The sequence below is a fragment of the Rhinoderma darwinii genome, chromosome 1 (genome assembly GCF_050947455.1).
Source record: "Rhinoderma darwinii isolate aRhiDar2 chromosome 1, aRhiDar2.hap1, whole genome shotgun sequence".
Classification (NCBI taxonomy): Eukaryota; Metazoa; Chordata; class Amphibia; order Anura; family Rhinodermatidae; genus Rhinoderma; species Rhinoderma darwinii.
Window position 1 is genome coordinate 329,945,478 of NC_134687.1, and position 17,439 is coordinate 329,962,916.

The window sequence follows — 17,439 nt, forward strand, 5'->3', positions numbered from 1 at the left end:
TCCCGCAAAAAAAACAAGACCTTATACAGCTATGTCGACGCAAAAATAAAAAAGTTGTAGCTTTTTGAATGAGACAATGAAAAAACGCAAAAAATGGCTTGGTCATTAAGGTCTAAAATAGGCTGGTCATTAACCCCTTCCCAGATGAGAGAACATAAAAGCAACAAAACGCACATTGTGAACATGAAACAGTAAAAAACTTGACGTGTATTAGGTTCAAGTTTTGCTAACCTTGAAAAGTTATGCTGGGAGCATAACATCCAATATCGTGTGATCCAGTATTCCTCTGGGGCTACAGGATTTTGGTCTGGGTGCAGCCGGAGATCCGATTCGAGAGCTGGATCAGTCTCGATGTTTCAGCAGGAGAAATACAAAGGAAAAGGCGGATATTTCTCTGGCGCAGCCGGTGTTGGAATTGTCCTTTCAACCCTTTCAAAAAATGGAAACGCCAGAATCTCTATTTTTTTGGTCACCTAATCTCCCATAAAATAAAAAAAAAGTGATCAAAACATTGCATGTACACCAAAATGGTATTATTAAAAACTACAGCTTATCCCACAAAAAAATAAGCCCTCATACCACTTAATCGACGGCAAAATAAAATCGATCTCACCCGTTTAACCCCTCAGATGCGGCGCTCAATAGAGCTCCCTCTCATCCCCCCGGCACTAAAATTGCCTGGTGCCGGTGTCTTCTTTGGCAGCCGGGGGGCCTAATAAAGGCCCCCAGGTCTGCCTGTAGTGTATGCCTGCTAGGTCAGGCCAGAGGCATGGCCTAGCAGATGCCTGTCCATTTTACACAGATAGGCATAATACACTGCTATACAGAAGTATTGCAGTGTTTTATAAATGCGATCAGAGGATCGCATAGTGAAGTCCCCTAGTGGGACTAGTAAAAAAGTTAAAAAAAAGTTTCATAAAAAGTTATATATATTTGGTATCGCCACGTCCGTAATGACCCCAACTATAAAGTTATTACATCATTTAACCTGCACGAAGAAACGTTATAAAAAATAAAATAAAAAACAATGCAAAAATTGGTGTTTTCTTTGAATCCTGCCTTAAAAAAAATGTGATAAAAAGTGGTCAAAAAGTCGCATCTACTCCAAAATGGTACCAATAAAAACTACAAGTCGTCTCGCAAAACAAAAGCCCTCATAAAAATGCATCGGCAAAAAAATAAAAAAGCTATGGCTCTTCAAATACGGAGAAACAAAAACAAATAATTTTGAACAAAAAGGGTTTTCACTGTGTAAAAGTAGTAAAACATACAAAATCAATACAAATTTGGTATTGTTGCAATCATAACAACCCGTTGAATAAAGTTATTGTGTTATTTATACCACATGGTAAACAGTGTAGATTTAGGACGCAAAAAAGTGGGGCAAATTTAATACAAGTTATAAATTCTATGTACCCCAAAATGGTGCTATTAAAAATTACAACTTGTCCCGCAAAAAAAAACAAGACCTTATACAGCTATGTCGACGCAAAAATAAAAAAGTTGTAGCTTTTTGAATGAGACAATGAAAAAACGCAAAAAATGGCTTGGTCATTAAGGTCTAAAATAGGCTGGTCATTAACCCCTTCCCAGATGAGAGAACATAAAAGCAACAAAACGCACATAGTGAACATGAAACAGTAAAAAACTTGACGTGTATTAGGTTCAAGTTTTGCTAACCTTGAAAAGTTATGCTGGGAGCATAACATCCAATATCGTGTGATCCAGTATTCCTCTGGGGCTACAGGATTTTGGTCTGGGTGCAGCCGGAGATCCGATTCGAGAGCTGGATCAGTCTCGATGTTTCAGCAGGAGAAATACAAAGGAAAAGGCGGATATTTCTCTGGCGCAGCCGGTGTTGGAATTGTCCTTTCAACCCAGTCGCGTAGACAAGGTGAGTAGAAAATATTTTTATTGAGTACAAAATACAACATCAAAGTGTTTCGAAACCAAACTGGTCTCTTCCTCAAGGAAGTGTACAAGGCCACCAGGTCCGCCATCTTTGTGCCTCCGGCAGGGCTTAATAGAAGCCTGTCAGAATAACGATATACTGAATCATGATATATCGTGCAAGCGATCTAACGATCGCTGGTTGAAGTCCCCTAGGGGGACTAATAAAAAATGTAAAAATTAGTCAAATAAAGTTTTCTTTTTATGTAAAAAAAAATGAAAAATTCAAAAAAAAAACCTTTTTCCCATTTTCCCGCTAGAGCATAGTAAAAAATAAATAAACATAATTGGTATTGTTGCGTCCGTAGAAGTCTGAACTATAACAATATATCATTATTTAACCCGCACGGTTAACGCTGTAAAAAAAAAATGGAAACGCCAGAATCTCTATTTTTTTGGTCACCTAATCTCCCATAAAATAAAAAAAAAGTGATCAAAACATTGCATGTACACCAAAATGGTATTATTAAAAACTACAGCTTATCCCACAAAAAATAAGCCCTCATACCACTTAATCGACGGCAAAATAAAAAAGTTAAGGAATTTGGAAACACAAAATAAATTTTATTTTTTACACTTAGGTTTTTACTTGTAAAAGTAGTAAAATATACAAAAAACAATATATATTTGGTATTGTCGTAATTGTATTGACCCACAGAATAAATATAACATGTTGTTTTAATTGCACAGCGAATTCCAGGAAAACGGCACACAAAAAAACATGGAGGAATCACAGTTTTTTTCATTTTCTACCCCACAAATAATTTTTCCCCGTTTCTTAGTACATTATATGGCAAAATAAATGGTACGAAAACCTACATCTCGTCTCGCAAAAATCAAGCCCTCATAGGACTATATTGACGGAAAAATAAAGAAGTTATGGCTTTTGGAAGGTCGGGAGGAAAAAACTAAAATGAAAATCTGAAAAAGGGCTGCGGCGGAAAGGGGATAATGGGTTAAAGAATGTTTTTGGAAATGTTAAGTCTATTATGTGAATAAAATTAGCACTTCCTTGTAAATGTATGGACTTTTTGTTTTACATTTTAATATGCATAAACTGCGGGGAGCTGGTATTGGCAGGGTATGCATGCCAGGAGGGAGGTGCACGTCAACAGGTTTTGGCTAGTATAGTTAGATATGGTAGCAAACAACCTTTTGACCAGGTGGAGAATGGCTTTGACTGACAAACAGTAAACAAAAGTTGGTAATGGTAAAACACAGCTACTGTAGGTTGCCAAATGTACGCTTATCCATAAAGGTTTTGGAATAACGTAACAGGCATTGTTAGAATTTTTTTTTAACGTGCAATACTACAGGGTGGGCCATTTATATGGATACACCTAAATAAAATGGGAATGGTTGGTGATATTAACTTCCTGTTTGTGGCACATTAGTATATGGGAGGGGGAAACTTTTCAAGCTGGGTGTTGACTATGGCGGCCATTTTGAAGTCAGCCATTTTGTATCCAACTTTAGTTTTTTCAATGGGAAGAGGGTCATGTGACACATCAAACTTATCGAGAATTTCACAAGAAAAACAATGGTGTGCTTGGTTTTAACGTTACTTTATTCTTTCATGAGTTATTTACAAGTTTCTGACCACTTATAAAATGTGTTCAAAGTGCTGCCCATTGTGTTGGATTGTCAATGCAACCCTCTTCTCCCACTCTTCACACACTGATAGCAACACCGCAGAAGAAATGCTAACACAGGCTTCCAGTATCCGTAGTTTCAGTTGCTGCACATCTCGTATCTTCACAGCATAGACAATTGCCTTCAGATGACCCCAAAGATAAAAGTCTAAGGGGATCAGATCGGGAGACCTAGGGGGCCATTCAACTGACCCACGACGACCAATCCACTTTCCAGGAAACTGTTCATCCAGGAATGTGACATGTCAATGGCTGTAAACAAAGAGAAGCTTGTAAATAACTCATGAAAGAATAAAGTAACGTTAAAACCAAGCACACCATTGTTTTTCTTGTGAAATTCTCGATAAGTTTGATGTGTCACATGACCCTCTTCCCATTGAAAAAACTAAAGTTGTATACAAAATGGCCGACTTCAAAATGGCCACCATGGTCAACACCCAGCTTGAAAAGTATCCCCCCTCCCATAAACTAATGTGCCACAAACAGGAAGTTAATATCACCAACCATTCCCATTTTATTTAGGTGTATCCATATAAATGGCCCACCCTGTACTTTACAAGGACCAAATTATTTCATACGATGACCACATATCAAATATCACCATATAGTGGTCACATATACCAGGACAACCCAGGCACTCTGCAGATTATAATGTTGTAAGCGCCCCCGAAGTCCTCGGGCCTTGTAGTAACTTCTATGGCTACCACCGAGGTAGTTAAGCCACTACATAAGTTAATCAGTTTTGATACAGAGTTTCTGCATCGAAATTCTGCATCGTCTGCATGTAGCACTTAAACTTTCACTAAATTTACGACCACATCTTCTAGCAGAGTCCAATAGTTTCACTGCTCTTACAGTGGAGAATCACTCTCTATGTTTGTAATGATGGGGGTAGGGAAACGGACAAGTGAGCCCTAATCTACACGCCACTCTGTCCCTGCCTACTTGCAACGACCCGCCCTAGGCGACGGGGTACAACTGGGCGGCGGTCCCTACGCTCAGTAAGTGCACGAGACAAACAGACAAGGGAACACAAAGCAAAGGGAAAGGGGCAGTTGCCCACGGCAACACCGTGAGCAACAAGAGTGGTGAACGAACCGAGTCAAACCAGGAGTGCACAAGGTACCAAACGCAGAGCAGGAGAGTAGTCAGTAAGCCAGGGTCAGTATGGAGCAGGATCAAATAATTAGAAGCTGTAGCTGGGCCAGGAAACCACACGAGTAGAATCACAAGCAAAGGAGGAACTGGAAAGGCAGGTATAAATAGACAGAGGGCGGGAGCTAGCTCCGTCTGGCCAGGCTGCGATAGGTTCTCCCACTCCTAAGCCTGCCATCCTGAGTGGTGGAAGATGGAGTCAGTCTCAGAGACATAGACTCAGGTGCAGACTGATTACCTATGGGCGTATACACAGAAGTTGTGCACTACAAGAAATACCCCCAGGTAATATCTCAAAATCTCATTTATGAAATTCTGGAAGACCGCAGGAGCATTACACAACCCAAAGGGCATGACGAGGTATTCTAAATGACCTTCGGGCGTGTTAAACACAGTCTTCCACTTATCCCCCTCTTTGATGCGGATAAGGTTATACGCCCCCCGTAGATCAAACTTAGAGAACCATTGGGCCCCTTGAACCTGATTAAAGAGATCAGGAATCAAAGGAAGGTGATACTGGTTCCTTACAGTGACCTTATTCAAGTTACGGTAGTCAATGCATGGCCTAAGACCACCATCCTTCTTCCCTACGAAGAAGAAGCCAGCACCTACCGGAGAAGTAGAGGGGCGAATGTAACCCTTGGCCAGGCATTCCTGGATATACTCTCTCATGGCTTCACGTTCGGGACAAGAAATATTAAATATCCTACCCTTAGGAAGCTTAGCTCCTGGTACCAATTCGATAGCGCAATCGTATTCTCTATGAGGAGGTAACACTTCGGAGGCCTCCTTAGAGAAAACATCAGCGAAGTCCTGAACAAACTCAGGTAGCGTGTTCACTAACTCAGGGGGAGAAATAGAATTAACAGAAAAACATGACGTCAAGCATTCATTACCCCATTTGGTAAGCTCCCCAGTATTCCAGTCAAACGTGGGATTATGCAACTGCAACCAGGGAATGCCTAAAACCAAATCGGACGATAATCCCTGCATCAACAGTACGGAGCACTGCTCCAAATGCATGGAGCCAACAAGGAGTTCAAAAACAGGGGTATGCTGTGTAAAATAACCATTAGCAAGAGGTGTGGAGTCGATACCCACTACCGGGACAGGTTTAGGCAAATCAATCAAAGGCATAGCTAGAGACATAGCAAATTCCACAGACATGATATTAGCAGAAGACCCTGAATCCACGAAGGCACTGCCGGTAGCAGACCTACCACCAAAAGAGACCTGAAAGGGAAGCAAGATTTTATTACGTTTCATATTTACGGGAAATACCTGTGCGCCCAAGTGACCTCCCCGATGATCACTTAGGCGCGGAAGTTTTCCGGCTGCTTATTCTTACGCCTAGGGCAGGTGTTCACTTGATGCTTGTCATCCCCACAATAGAAGCAGAGACCATTCTTCCTGCGGAACTCTCTACGTTGTCGGGGGGACACGGAGGTCCCGAGTTGCATAGGTACCTCCGAGTCTTCCGTGGTAGAGCGAAGCAATGGGACTTCGGGAGGCATCACGGGGGAGTCAGAGGGGAAAACACAAAAACGTTCAAGCTGTAGTTCCCTGAGACGTCGGTCAAGTCGTACCGCTAAAGCCATAACCTGGTCTAGGGAGTCAGAAGAGGGATAGCTAACTAGCAGGTCTTTCAGGGCGTTCGACAGACCCAACCTAAACTGGCACCTTAAGGCAGGGTCATTCCACCGAGAAGCTACGCACCACTTCCTAAAGTCAGAACAATACTCCTCAACAGGTCTCTTACTCTGACGTAAGGTCACCAGCGGACTCTCGGCAAAGGCAGTCCTGTCAGTCTCGTCATAAATGAGTCCGAGAGCAGAAAAGAAACGATCAACGGAGGAAAGTTCAGGGGCGTCAGGAGCCAAGGAGAAGGCCCACTCTTGGGGCCCTTCCTGGAGCCGGGACATAATTATACCCACCCGCTGGCTCTCAGAACCTGAGGAATGAGGCTTTAAGCGAAAGTAGAGCCTACAACTCTCCCGAAAGGAGAGAAAAGTCCTCCGGTCCCCTGAGAACCGGTCAGGCAACTTGAGGTGGGGTTCAAGAGGTGAGGTGAGGGGCACTACCATGGTAGCGTCAGGCTGGTTGACCCTCTGAGCCAGGGCCTGGACCTGTAGGGAGAGACCCTGCATTTGCTGGGCCAGGGTCTCAAGGGGGTCCATAGTAGTGTCAGGGAGCAGGGTAGACTAGGTATATGGGCTTGTGATTATGTAATGATGGGGGTAGGGAAACGGACAAGTGAGCCCTAATCTACCCACCATTCTGTCCCCGCCTACTTGCAACGACCCGCCCTAGGCGACGGGGTACAACTGGGCGGCGGTCCCTACGCTCTGTAAGTGCACGAGACAAACAGACAAGGGAACACAAAGCAAAGGGAAAGGGGCAGTTGCCCACGGCAACACCGTGAGCAACAAGAGTGGTGAACGAGCCGAGTCAAAGCAGGAGTGCGCGAGGTACCAAACGCAGAGCAGGAGAGTAGTCAGTAAGCCAGGGTCAGTATGGAGCAGGATCAAATAATTAGAAGCTGTAGCTGGGCCAGGAAACCACACGAGAAGAATCACAAGCAAAGGAGGAACTGGAAAGGCAGGTATAAATAGACAGAGGGCGGGAGCTAGCTCCGTCTGGCCAGGCTGCGATAGGTTCTCCCACTCCTAAGCCTGCCATCCTGAGTGGTGGAAGATGGAGTCAGTCTCAGAGACATAGACTCAGGTGCAGACTGATTACCTATAGGCGTATACACAGAAGTTGTGCCTGGCAGATCCTTTACAATGTTGGTATAGAAACAGTCTTTCCTCTAGACAAAGTAGACGCTCTTTTGTTATTGTAACAGTCATTTGTATAAATACTGTAGATAATTAGTGATATCTTTATTGCTCTTTAATATATTTAAACAGTTAATAGATCACCCCTCACTGTATGCTTGAACATTCAGAACAGAATGAGCATGCTGGGGATTTGAAAATTAGCAACATGCTGTGATTTCCGTCCGGAAAACATTCACCAGCAAGTGGCTGAGATTAGTTCAAATCTCATCCACATGACTGGGACTGTAATCCACTGCAGATTTTCCGCCCAGAAATCTGCAGCATTTTCGTCCCGTGTAAGGGCACATTCAGACGTGGCGGAATTGCTGTTGAATTCCGCTGCAGACAGTCCGCAGTGGAATTCTGCAGCAGAAGTTTTTTACATTTCTTTCTATACATTTTCTAGGAAACTTAGCTCAGACGTTGCAGAAAATAACTGTGTGGAAATTAGGCTGCGGTGCAGATTTTTCCCTCCGCAGCATGCTCATTACATTGCGGAGTAGAAGCGGAGTTTCACTGCAGACTTCAGCCTTTGCAATGCAAAAACTGAAATCTGTGGCAAGTCCGCTGTGATATCTGCAACGTCTGAATTACCTGTCAAATATGCAAATGTTGGTGCAGATTCGTTGCATAAGTGCCCCAAATCTGCACCAACATTTGCAGCGGAAAAACTCTGCCACGTCTGAACTTAATTTGGCCTTATGCTCACAAAGGATGACTGCAGGGCCAAAGAGAGCCTTGTCAGTGACACCAGTGACGCGCACCAATCACCTAGTGACAATGTGCAATCGCTGCAAGAACGCAAGAAAAGGCTGGTGGAGGGCACAACTGTATTTAACCTAACTTTGTTATACTAGTCCCCCTAGGGCGTTTGTTGGATTGCTTGCACGATATATTGCAATACTAAAGGTATAACTGCATATCGTGATTTTTACAGGCTCCAATTAAGTTTTGCCTTTGGCAGGACTTAAAGAGGGTCTGCCACCAGTTTATAAATTCCCTATCTCCTACCTAATCTGTTAGGTGCTGTAATGTAGATAACAACAGTGGTCTGTATTTTGAAAAACTATCAATTTTGAGCAAGTTATGAACAATTTTAGATTTATGCTAATTTATGCTAGTTTTTTAATAGACAACTGTGCGTTTTTTTAACATTTTACTAAGTGGGCATTGTAAAGAGAAGTGTAGGACGCTGACCAATCAGCGTCTTACACTTCTCTTCATTCATGCCCAGCTGTGAGAGAATGCCCATAACTATACGGCTATAGCTCACCTACTAGGTTGTAGCAAATGGGGAGTAAATCACTAAGTTAATATGGAGACCAAAAAAGAATATCAACACTTCACAAAATACATAATTCCCTGGGTTAGGCAATTGTGAATGCTTGACCCCCAAAATTTATACTTTATATTATGATTAGATTATATTGTAAATGAATTCATATCACTGAGACAAGCATGCCATACTTACTGATAAATGAGCAGGTTATAATACCAGTATTTCAATGTATCAGTAATTATGACCACTATGTTTCAGTAATATGCAGCCATTTTTAACACACTTTCTGTGGCTTGTTTTTGATGTTAGTGTAGGGATTGGCAAGACCATGAGGATCCTTGACTTAGGTTGTAAGCAGATGAGTTTCGGACAAAATATTAATTAACCTGTACGTTTTAGTATTTCTTAGCAGGCTTTTGGAAAGGCTTTCTTATCCTCATATGACAGGATACTATCTGCCCTTGAACACAATGACGAAGACTTACTGTCTGATCTTTTTTGTAGGTGACACATATTGCTAAATAGTATACAACATAGCATCCACCTCGTAAGAGTTTGCTTTTACCTCCTGGTCCGTTGACTTCACCAGTAGGTGGCTTATTTAAATCTCCCTTGGTCCTCCAGACCTAGCTTGAACCACAGATATGTTTCCATTGCTTTTACCTATGTATCACCTGTTTCCTGGTTTAATTGTTCACTTTATCCAGACTCTCATTCTTGTCCAACTCCTTCTGATTTACTTCTGATACCTTCCTTACATGACCCCCTGGTATTGACTTTGGCTCCGTCTTTTGGTTTTGCTTTGCAAACTCCCTAGTACTTTTGCAAAGTTTCAAACAACATCTTAGTACAAACCCTTGGCTATCCTGGAGCTACACATCTGTTTTCATCACCACCTCCTTTTATGACCCCGTCAGCAATGTGTCTGTCACCAATCAGTCATTATTTTGTGGGTCACGGGGTGAAAGGTAAAAACGGGAGTTAAGATTATACTCCATACCTTGGTTAGTTAGAGTCAATATATTTGCAGTTCCCGACGTTTCCCTTTTGGAGAACATCATAACAAATATGAACTAGATGTAGCTGATGTAGCCTCGTAACTAAGCAGTTTCAAAGTGATAATCTGCTGATATGAGGTATTTGAATTCAAATATTAATACGTACTATACAGACAAATCAAAAGATTGTTGTATATCAAAAGCATTTACAAAGTCAAGTATGGATAAGCATATAGCACAAAACTATTCCGAAGTAAAACTTAACATTTTTGTCACTTATCCTAAAGCATCCTACTGTTAAACCTTGAAACGTATGACTGTGGTTCATTATTTAATGATCTCGAGCATCACTTACCAACATGCTATGCCATACACAAAGATGCAAATTAATTACTCAAGCCTTCTTAAAAAGGCCAGAAGGTTGTAAAGCTCTGCCATCTGGTTCTTGCAAAGGTTGGAACTGCTCTCAATAGTATTCTAAAATTCAGGGAATGTATAGATTATGTCCACAATGCAACTTATCCACTTCAGGGCTCTGGTCAAGTGTGATTTGTCTTAAGTGGTTAGGAGAGAAGGCAGCAACAGTAGCAGATGTTTAAATGGTTTGCCAAATAAACACTGCAGGAGCCAGGATTCCAGCACTTTGTTCTAATAGATAACACATTATAATTAAAATCTGGCCACCACCTTACATTTTTTTAAAGTACTTGTTTCGGACAGGTTTAAACAATAAATAATAAGCAATCCATCTTATTTGTATATTCAGCGATTAACAGTAACCAGAAAGGAATCTGCAGTAGAGTAACACAATTATATCTGAAAATGTCAAGATTACAGAAAAATCAAACAAATTCAGAGGCTGAGGGGGATATGACACCTCCACAGCCAGCCCCCCGATCTCTAGCAATGGCAGTATGCTGCCAAACTTTTTTTTTTTTTTCTTTATCAAAGTTTATTAAATGTTTCAGTACAAACATATAACAGTGTTATTGCACATAAACGAGTGGCAGTTCAACTGAACCACTTCAAATAAAACATTTGAATACAATGCAAATGAAATACAGGAAGAGTATATATAATGTCAGCATCAAGAAGTGTACATTAGCATATGAATCATCAAATGAGAAGCAAATAAAAAAAAAAAAAGGGGGAACGGGAAAGGAAGGAAGGAAAGCAGAACAGGTAAAAGGTGGAGAGTGGAGAGGGATGGCCGCGACCCAAGACATAGGACTGACAAAAGAATCCAGCTCCTCCATGTAGTCATGAATCTGTCACGTTTGCCATTGTCTCCTGCCAAGAGGCCCTCCATTCTCATGATATGATTCAACTCGGTTACCCATTCATGAAGAGAAGGGCATCCCGTAGATTTCCAGTGTCTAGGAATCACGCACCTAGTTGCAGTGAGAAAATGTCTGAAAATACCTTTTTTCAGAACTGTGACATTGCCTGGCAAAAGGGACAGTAGTCCAATGGCAGGTTCAATAGGAATTTGAGAATCAAACAGCACATTATACTGTTCGAATATGTTAGTCCAAAATGGAGATAAGATGGGACATTCCCACCATATGTGCAACATGGTTCCCAAAGCTGAAAGGCAGCGCCAACATTGATCAGACACGGAGGGGAAGGCTCTATGCAGCAAGACCGGGTATCGGTACCAACGGGTGAGAATCTTAAAATTATTTTCCTGGGCGTAGCAGGCTGATGGCAATTTATGGGCGAGCAAAAAAATTTTTTGCCAATCCTCATCCTGTATATGAAACCCCAATTAAAGATCCCACGCTTATACGTACCTAAGTTGCGAAAGCTCGGGGCAAGCACGCAGAAAAGCATGTAGTGTTGATAAAAGTTTAGTCGGCATAGAGGGTATCAATAGGAAGGCTTAAAATGCTGTTTTGTCCAGGGCGAGAGCCTCCCAATCTGAGAAAGAGGAAATGTATGCTCTAAGCTGTAGATATTCCATCCAAGATAATCTTTTGTGAGGACAAGATTCCCTCAGGGACAATAAAGTGGGAAGCTCATGAGTGTCTGCAAGTGTGGAAGAGAGTCTAACATTGTCCTGTTTCCTTCAAGAAAGAAATTCCTCAACTCCCACTGCTGGTGTGAAGTCTGGATTGTCAAATAAAGGAGTGAAAGGGCCAGGACAATGTGTTAATTTGGAAGGCGCCGCATCCCTATCCCAGGCCACCAAAAATTGTTGGGTTAACAATGGTAGCATGAGAGTATTTCTGTGCTGTTTGGCAATCCACGGGAGAGAAGTTAGTCGCAAATGTGAAATTTCAAATTCCAGGCGAACCCATTGTTTGTGAGTAAATGATCTAAACCAATCAGCAACTCTCATCAACAATGCTGCAGAATGATATTTTTTAAAATCCGGTAACCCCGCCCCTCCCTCCGGTTTTGGTCTGCAGAGCACCTTCATGCTTATTCGAGGTTTTTTAGGGCCCCAAATGAATTTATTTATGCCTCTGTGTAATTGACGAAAGTAAGATTGAGTGGCCAGAATCGGTACCGTTTGAAATATATGTAAAAATCTAGGTAAAATGTCCATTTTCACAGCATTGATCCGGCCAAACCTGGAAAGGGGAGCCGAGGAATACTGCTCTACATCTTTCAGGGTGCGATGCAATAAAGAGATGTAGTTCAGACAGAACAACGCTGTCAAATCCTTTGGGATGTTGATCCCCAAATACTTTAGAGACTCCTGTTGCCATTTAAATTAGAAGTTTTGGTTTAAGTGTTCAACCAACTCAGTGCTGAGGGAAACGTTTAAAGCTTCAGTTTTAGAGTAATTAACTTTGAAATTGCTGAGCTGACTAAAACGTTCAAATTCCTTAAGTATGGATGGCAAAGTCACAATAGGTTCTGTTACATACAAAAGGAGGTTGTCAGCATACAAAGCAAGTTTGGTATGCAGTGATCTCACGGTTATTCCATTTATGGAGGAGTTATTTCGCAGAGCACTAGCCAAATGTTCCATAGTGAGAACATATAGAATAGGGGACAACGGGCATCACTGCCTAGTACCATTTGAAATATGTAGTGGATCCGATAATAACCCGTTCACACGGACCCGAGCTGTGGGCTTTGTGTACAGAGACATGATTTTCCCGAGCATATTGTGACCTAAACCAATTTGTGACAATGTCCTCCGAAGGAATTGCCAACTAACCCTGTCGAACGCCTTTTCGGCGTCCACAGAGAGCAGGCATGCAGGAATATGCTGTCGTTGTGCATAGGACATGAGAAGGATGGTTTTGTTCGTATTGTCTCTTGCCTCTCGCCCCTTAACGAATCCCACCTGATCATCATGAATGAGAGAGGGTAAGATAGGAGAAATGCGTGACGCAATGGTCTTCGCAAATAGCTTGACATCCACATTGATCAGTGAGATCGGGCGGAAGTTAGGGCAAGACGTAGGATCTTTCCCAGGTTTTGGTAACAATGTGATATGTGCCTCAAGTGACTGTTGGGTGAAACCGCACGCTGGAGTGATGGAATTGAAGACCCGTGTTAAAAAGGGAATTAGTAAATCCTGAAATGTTTTATAAAATGTATTATTGAAACCATCAGGGCCAGGACTCTTTCCCAATGGAGAATCTTTTAAAGCTTGCTGTACTTCATCTTTAGAGAAGTCAGATTCCAAGGTATCAGAGTCTAAATGGGAAACAGTAGGGACCGGGGTCTCATTTAACCCCTTCAGGACCCAGCCACTTTTGGACCAAATGACACAGCCTCATTTTTTAAATCTGACGTGTGTTACTATATGTGGTAATAACTTGGGAATGCTTTTACCGATCCAAGCGATTCTGAGATTGTTTTCTCGTGACATATTGTACTTTGAGTTAGTGAAAAAATGTGGTCGATATATTCAATCTTTTTGTGTGAAAAACAAAAAAAAATTCGAGAAAATTTGCAAAAAATTAGCATTTTCTAAATTCAAATGTATCTGTTTGTAAGACAGATAGTTATACCACACAAAATAGTTACTAGCTAACATTTCCCATATGTCTACTTTAGATTGTCATCATTTTTTGAACATCCTTTTATTTTTCTAGGACGCTACAAGGCTTATAAGTTTAGCAGCAATTTCTCAAATTTTCATGAAAATTTCAAAAGACTATTTTTTTAGGGACCAGTTCAGTTTTGAAGTGGCTTTGAGGGCATTATATATTAGGAACCCCCACAAATCACTCTATTTTAAAAACTGCACCCCTTAAAGTATTCAAAACAGCATTTAGAAAGTTTCTTAACCCTTTATGCGTTTCACAGGAATTAAAGCAAAGTGGAAGGGAAATTTGCAAATTTCATTTTCTTTTGCAGAAATTCCATTTTAATCAATTTTTCCTGTAATACTGAAGGTTTTTACCAGAGAAACACAACTGAATATTTATTGCCCTGATTCTGAAGATTTTAGAAATATCCCACATGTGGCCCTAGTGTGCTACTGGACTGAAACAAAAGCCCCAGAAGCAAAGGAGCACCTAGAGGATTTTTGGGCCTTCCTTTTCTTAAATTATATTTCAGGCACCATGTCAGGTTAGAAGAGGTCTTGTGGTGCAAAAATAAAGGAAACACCCCAAAAAAGACCCCATTTTGGAAACTACACCGCTTGAGGAATTCATCTAGGGGTGTAGTGAGCATTTTGACGCCACAGGTGTTTCATAGTTTTCATTAGAATTGGGCAGTGAAAATGAAAAATTACATTATTTTCCAATAAGATGTAGCTTTAACTCAAAATTTTTCATTTTTTCAACAAATAAATGATGAAAAGCACCGCAACATGTAAAGCAACTTCTCCAGAGTACGGAAATACGCAACATGTGGTCATAAACGGCTGTTTGGGCAAGCAGCAGGACTCAGAAGGGAAGGCACGCCATTTAGCTTTTGGAGTACAGATTTTGCTGGTTTGATTTCTCGGCACCATGTCACATTTGTAAAGCTCCTAAGGTACCAGTACAGTGCAAAAAAAGTGAATCCATTTGGCAAACTGCACCCATTTAGGAATTCATCTAGGGGTGTAGTGAGCATTTTGACCCCACAGGTGTCTCATATATTTTATTAGAAATGGGCTGTGAAAATGAAAAATTACATTATTTTCCAATAAGACGCAGCATTAGTTCAAAATGTTTCATTTTCTCAACAAATAAAGGAGAAAAAGCACCATAACATTTGTAAAGCAACTTCTTCAGAGTAGGGAAATACCCCACACGTGGTCATAAACTGCTATTTGGATACACAGCAAGGCTCTAAAGGGAAGGAGCGCTATTTATTATGTGGAGTGGAGATTTTATACGATTCGTTTTTTGACACCATGTTGCATTGAGCTATAGTACCAGTACAGTGGAACCCCCGATAAATTACTCCGTTTTGGAAACTAGATCCCTCAAAGAATTTATCTAGCGGTGTAGTGAGAATTTTGACCGTACAAGTGTTTTGCAAAAATGAGTAAACAATAGATGTTGCAGATTGAAAATTGCTGTTTTCCACAGATATGCCATTTCAGTGCCCAATGTGTTGTGCCCAGCTTGTACCACCGTAGACACACATCCCATAAATTGTTAAGCGGGTTCTCCAGAATACAGTAATACCCCATATGTGGTCATAAATTGCCGTTTGGGCACACTGCCAAGCATAGTTGGACCACCATTTGGCTTTTGAAGCGCAGATTTTGCTTGGTGTTTTAGTGGTATATTATCTTATAATGTGGGGGCGGAGTACATCAGGGTATATGTAAACTGGGCGGAGTACATCAGGGTATATGTAAGCTGTGCGGAGTACATCAGGGTATATGTAAGCTGTGCGGAGTACATCAGGGTATATGTAAGCTGTTCGGAATACATCAGGGTATATGTAAGCTGTGCATAGTACATCAGGATATATGTAAACTGTGGAGTACATCAAGTTATATGTAATATGTGCGGGTACATCAGGGTATATGTAATATGTGAGGCGTACATCAGGGTATATGTAAGCTGTGAGGAGTACATCAGGGTATATGTATTATGTGTGGAGTACATCAGGGTATATGTAAGCTGGGCGGAGTACATCAGTGTATATGTAAGCTGGGCAGAGTACATAAGGTCATAATAGGATGATCTAATAATAGGATGATGTAATAATTTGGGAGAATGAATAATCCATGGATTGGTGTGGTACGCTTTGAACCAATCCTTTATGCACAGGCCGGGTTTATTGGGAATTTTACAAAATGTCTGCGCTCCAGTATTGCCTAATCTTCGACTTCTTCACTAGCCCTATAAGCAGCACAAGGCCCTAATGTTTCTTCATCTCCGCTGCATCGACAGGGTCTACCTGCGGGGTCCAGCAAATGACGATGTCGGGTATTTAGTGAAATTCTACTGGACCTAAAATATGAGTCTGGGCAGTAATTTAGCATCATTTTGCATCACTGCGCTTTGAGAGTCATAACGTGTTATTTTTCCGGTGACGGAGCTGTGTGAGGGCGCGTTTTTTGTGGAACGAGCTGTAATTTTTATTGGTTTCATTTTGGGGTACATGCGATTTTTTTATCACTATTTATTCCATTTTTTGGGAGATGAGGAAACCAAAAAACAGCCATTCTAGCACGGTTTTTTTTGTTTTTTATTTTCAGTGTTCACCGTGCAGTATAAACAACATGTTAACTTTATTCTGCGGGGCGATACGATTACAGTGACACCAAATTTATATTGTTTTTTTACGTTTCACTACGTTCCCACAACAAAAATACTCTTTTCTAAAAAAATCATGTTTTAGTGTCGCCATTTTCTGAGAGCCATAACTTTTTTATTTTTTAGTTGATATCGCTGCGGGACGGCTTCTTTTATGCGTGACGAACTGTAGTTTCTATTGGTACCGTTTTGCGTTACTTGCAACTTTTTGATCACTTTTTATTAAAAAAAATTTGAGACAAGATGACCAAAAAATAAAATACTGTCATTGTTTTTTATTAAAAAATTTGACGGTGTTCACCGTGCGGTAAAAATAATGTGACATTTTTGTAGATCAGGCCGTTCCGAACGCGGCGATACCTATTATGCATAGTTTTTTTTCATATTTTCATTTTTTTTCTAATAATAAAGGAGTTGATCAGGGAAACAGGGCAAGTGTTGTTTTTATTATTTATTTATTATTTATTTATTTATTTATTTTTCTTTCACATTTTTTTTTACTTTTTCCACTTTTTGAAAAAAGACGACGCGTAAATGGACTGCCTCGGCAAAGAAGTGCAGGGCACTTCTTTGCCACGTAATTTGAGCTGTTCTTCATTGAACTCAATGAAGCACAGCTCAAGATTTACGAACGTCTCAGAGCGTCTCAGACGCCTCGTAAATTACGAGGAGGAGCATTTACGTGTGAAACGAGGCAGCTGCAAACAGTCTGTCTTTTCACACGTAAATGCCTCTCATCGTGTGAACATACCCTAACTGTCATTCTTCAACTGACAGCGTATTAGGTCCTGCCTCGGGCTTCCGTACCTGGGCAACCAGGAAGCCTAGTAACGGCTTCCTGGTTGCCATAGCAACAATCGCCACCCGCTATCCATCGCAGGGGGGTGCGGGGGGTACAGAGGGAGCTCCCTC